Below are 5,067 nucleotides of genomic sequence, written 5' to 3'. Positions count from 1 at the left end.
ATGACCTTGAACCAATATGGTGTTGATAGCACTTTAAGGAAAATGAGAACACTATGCTATATATAATTTACCACAGTGAGGCCTTCTGTATAAAGTTGTATACTTGTTTGCAATTGTATCTTGTTTTTCTTTTAATTACAAACTAATGTAAATTTGAATGATTGCATGCAGAGTTGCCTTCTTTGTAGCAAGTATTCATTTGGGACATAGGTTAGATTTTGTTGCTAGATTTGTCACAAGACAGTTTGAAGGACTTCTAAACACTAGTTTTACTTGAGTCCTTTCAGTTATGCATATACAGCATTAATTCTTTGGTGTCGAGGTCCTTTTTTCCATGAAAGTGATCTGCTGTTGGCAGCAGAACTTTAAGAACCAAAATTTAAAAATAAATTAACAGAAACACTTAGCCAAACCTGAACTTATTTGAGGTGTTGAATTAATGATATGAACTCCGAAGAGTAAAAAATTGAGTAAACAGAAGAGTGATTATTGAGTAGCTGTACTTTTCCCAAAGGGAATTCATTATGCTTAGTTGTATTAAGACATGTATCTCTTTATTTACAGGAGTATTCATTTTGGGGGGCAATTTGAGGCATATCAATCTCTTTTGCACGTGGATTTGATTCTTTTTCCCCCACCTAACAATTGCTTTCAGCAGTCAAGCCCATCAGCACCAAGGAGTTAACTGTGGGAGTGCTCCATTTTTTAGAGGTGCGCATGTGATGAGAGTGGATAACTGAGCAAAAGATAAGTTCATGTATGTAAAGATGCTGTATTGTAATGGTCTAAGATGTATATTTGACAAACTTTTTATCTTGCTGTATTTTGTAGATTCCAGTATAGGCTTAAAGCTTTAATATATGTACAGAATTCAAAGGGAAGAACATGCTTACTTATCCCAAATGTGTAAATAGGTCTTTGTAAGACCGAGGCCAAAGTCAATTTTTCTGTAAATTTTGCTGCGATGATTTGTACACATTGTTGGCAAGTAAGGAATGATGTTGCACACTAAAGGGAAAAATTCATCTTGTAACAACAGTTAATCACGATAAAACATCTTCATTTTAAAGTGTGTAATTTCTAAACCTTTTTCTATATGCCATTGTTTAGTCAGTGTTGAAAGATAACTGTTGTGCAGGTTCTATATTAGAACTGTCAAACTTTGCTTCTCATTTTCATTAAGATCCTGGATTAAATTGTAAGAGTTATATTTAAATAAAATTAATCAAAGAAACTTGTACAGAATCAACCAAAATAATGCAAGAAATCTTTGCATTTATTTATGTAGAGGTCAAGTAGTGAATTTCTTTTCTTGCATTGAAATCTAGCAAAGTTTATTTAATTACTGTACTCACCCTGAGAACTCGAGCCCCTTTTCTCCAGTGACTATATTGGATTTTTATTTTACATTTTTTACTCCCTTAAGAGACAAGTTCTAATGGCAGTCTGACTTCTGACAGAGTGGCAGCCACAGATAGTGTACCAAAGTAAATTATGCATTACATAATAAATGAAATGAGAATTTAAAATTACCTCTTCTGGAAACGTTTCAGTTTGGTACCTCAGATGTACATCTTTATTTAAACAACTGGACTGGAATAGGCAATATTTTTTCTGTAGCAAATATAAAGAAAAGTGATATTGGATGTCTTCTATACAGTCTTCCTTGTTCTTGTAATCATGTTCATTTGAAGATGCTCAATTGCTTCAGAATAAAATTGCCTTCGGGTGAATCAAAGCACAAATAAATGTTTTAAAAAATCATGTATGTTACGTATTACAAATGGAATACACTAACTAAGCAGATCTTAACTTCAGTGTAATTTTTTTTTTCTTCAATTATAACGAACTTGATACGCATGTGTTTCTCTTCCAGGAGGCTTTATAAATGCCAATAAATAAAGCATGGTGAGACCATTTGTTTCAGGATGCTGTAAATCAGCTTCGTTTATACAGTAAGATAAGAGAGTTTGAGGAGGGAAATATAAAACCAAGCAAAAGTATTGAAGAACTTCAGAGTTCTTCATTAAGGTCCTTTGGAGAGAAGAAGAAAATCTCCAGAGGGGGGATGTAAGAGGCTTTGGTTCTTAAATACTAGGTCTGTTGAACTGTAGTGAAAATCTTCCATGGCTTAGAGGTTTCTAGGACTTGTTCTAAAATTACATTAGTGTGTTTTGTTCTTTATTGGAGATAAATTGTGTTCTGTGTACCAGCCAGTGCTTTCCCACTGAAAAGTGTAGAACAAATACACTGCCTTGATTCTGTTTCTTAAACGATCTCACCCATGGCTATAAGTAACTTTCAGTATTTGTTTTTATTGAAAGATTTATGAAAATATTTTTTTTCCTCTGATTTTTTTTCTTCTGAGTTTGCTTTGTGCTTGACAACCGTTTTGTATATATTCACTTCACCAGTTTCCTGCACTTAAGTATGTGACTCATGTAGTCTATCCTGTTAATTGTGTGGGTCTTTCACACAGGGGGTGGGGGAGAAGTCCCTTTAGAATTTGAGCAGTTGCAGTAGTTGAAAATTTTCCTTAACTCAGTTGCTTTCATTTGTTTTTGCAGAGAGAAAGGAGAGTGGTCCTTCTACATTTGGTCTAACAGGCTGTTGCTAGTCTTCAGTGGTAAAGAAACAGAACTGTAGTAGGGAATACATATAGCAAACTTGGTATAAGGAAAAAATAAGGGTTCTTCTCTAGTTTCTTTATCATGAATGCAGGTCATCCTGTGTCATGCATTCCATGCAAAGAAGAGGATGTAGCTGATTGGTCTTTGTAATTATTACTATAGAATAATGCATTTTGCTTGTTTTAAGTTAAGCTTTCTTGCATTAAACCAGTTAGTCACAGTCATATGATACACAGTTTTTGACATTATGTGATAAATATAGAAAGAATGTATTTTGTTTTTTATCAAGCGTGAGTTCCCAGCCTGTGTTTTCTTACTCCTTCTTATTCATATTCTTGACACATTTTGCACTAATAGTTACTTATAAGACAGGGTACTTGGAAAATGTGGATATGATTGAGTGACAAAGCTGAAGAGACTGAACAGAAGGTACTTGCCTTGTAAGTATTTCACATTATCACGTGCCTCATGAAAGCTTCATAATGTTAAGCTTTGATGTCCTGTTTCTGACAGTTTTGATGACTTGATTGTAAAAGCTCAAGAATAATTTTTCAATTAACTTAATCTGACATAATCGTAAATTGAATTGTAATCTGGGAACAGTTGTAACTGGAATAAAATTAAATTCTTAATTTGCCATCTACTTGAAGAAAAAACAACTCTTAGCTTAAAATGGAGAAACATTGCTAGTATACTGCAGAAGTAACAAGGATAACAGCTTTGTGCATTCTTTCAGAGCTTTGAGATAGCTATACATTAAAACTGAAGTAGCCATTGTGTCAGTGTATCTGCATCAATGTTTAAAAAGATAAATATATGTGCCATACATATGGCAGTGCTAGCAGTAAAGCTTAAGGAATTAAAAATATTGTTTGTTTTATTTCTGCTCTGTTTCTCCCGCCCAGTAAAATTTATAGTTGGTTTCCTTATATGCCTGTGACTTTCAGGTGGAAAGCTTCTATCTAGCATTCTTAGAAATAACATACAAGGATTAGGAGCTTATTTTTGTTATTTTGGTTTGTGTAATTATATCTTACTGAATTTATTTGCAGCCCTGCAGAGCTTAAATATGAAAGCCAATCCAGAATAAAAATAAAGGAACAGACAACTGCTGGCTTCTTATTTAAGTAGGAACAAACAATTTGTATAGAGCATGTCGTTTACAGCAGTAGCAGTGTTGAGTCTTGAGCTGTTACATTTGTCTGAAGCTTGTAGAGCAGTATGGTGTTCTAAAATTCCGTGTCTGAAAGCATCACATATCTTAACTCTTGAAATACATTTTATGGAAACTAATGATTGGAGGACATTATCAGTGTTAAGTGTGCAAGAAATGTCTTTTGTTTGCTGATTTGTATTAGATCTGTTGCAGCGCTAATTTAGATTAATTTGTTCCACATCATGAGTTCAGCCATGCTGCTAAAAGTCTCAGACATCTTGCCAAGAAGAAGAAAATTGAATCATGTAATTAAAGGCTTATTTTTCTTGTCGGAAATTGTAATGAGAAGATAACTGTTAATTGTTTCTCACTTTAAAAAGGGCATTTATCATTCACTAAGAGCCCATACTAAGTAATTTGGGGGTCACTCTGTCCCTTCTTATTGAGTTTGTGTTATTGCTGATTAAATCTGATTTCTGTTAAGTATTCACAGATGTTGTACATCATCCTTGATCTCTGACAGTAGATTAATCTTTTTTCCACCCTTGTGTTAAGATTCCCATTGGACATCATCTCACAGATTTTAACATTGATATCATCTGCACTCAAGTTTCTGGCAGCCTGCTCCAAACTGCCGTTGGAAAGGTTACTGTTTCTGGGTCTGTGATGGTCAGCTAATAACTGTTGTTCACACTAACACACACACACAAAAAAGCACCACTTCCCAGGCCTCTTAAACAAGGAAGCTGAGAACACCCTTTTTCTCTGTAGCCATTTTGATTTGAGGTCTTCCACACTGTTGTTTCTTTGTTTTTTCTTCTTCTCATTGGGAACCATACACAAATGTTTCATCCTCTGAGGAAATGTGATGTAGTTACCTTGCTGCTGATAGCACCCAGGTATATGGAATATTACACTTGAAAATGCCTTTTTTGAAATCCTATTTCTCCCAGTTCTGTTTCATTCCTATTCCTATCAATGAGAATTTAGACTATTCATAGATGTAAATTCTAAGAAATATTCCAATACTACAGTTGATGTGACTCTTGTGGTTCCAGAAACCGAGTGTGAGTGCTTCCATATCACCTAATTGTCTGTCAGATGTATGCATGTAGATGTGCAGTTCAGGGCTGAAGATGAAGAGACACCTGAAATAGCTAGAAGCTACAGAGAGGCAGGTTCACACCAAGTCAAGAGTTCAAGGGGAAAAAAGGAGGGAAAGGAGTCATTACAGATTGCTCTTTTTGCTGCATTTCTGTTGTCAATTATTAGTTGGACTAG

This window comes from Tetrao urogallus (genome assembly GCF_951394365.1).
Source record: "Tetrao urogallus genome assembly, chromosome: 6".
NCBI lineage: Eukaryota > Metazoa > Chordata > Aves > Galliformes > Phasianidae > Tetrao > Tetrao urogallus.
Note: the sequence above shows the minus strand (reverse complement) of the source record.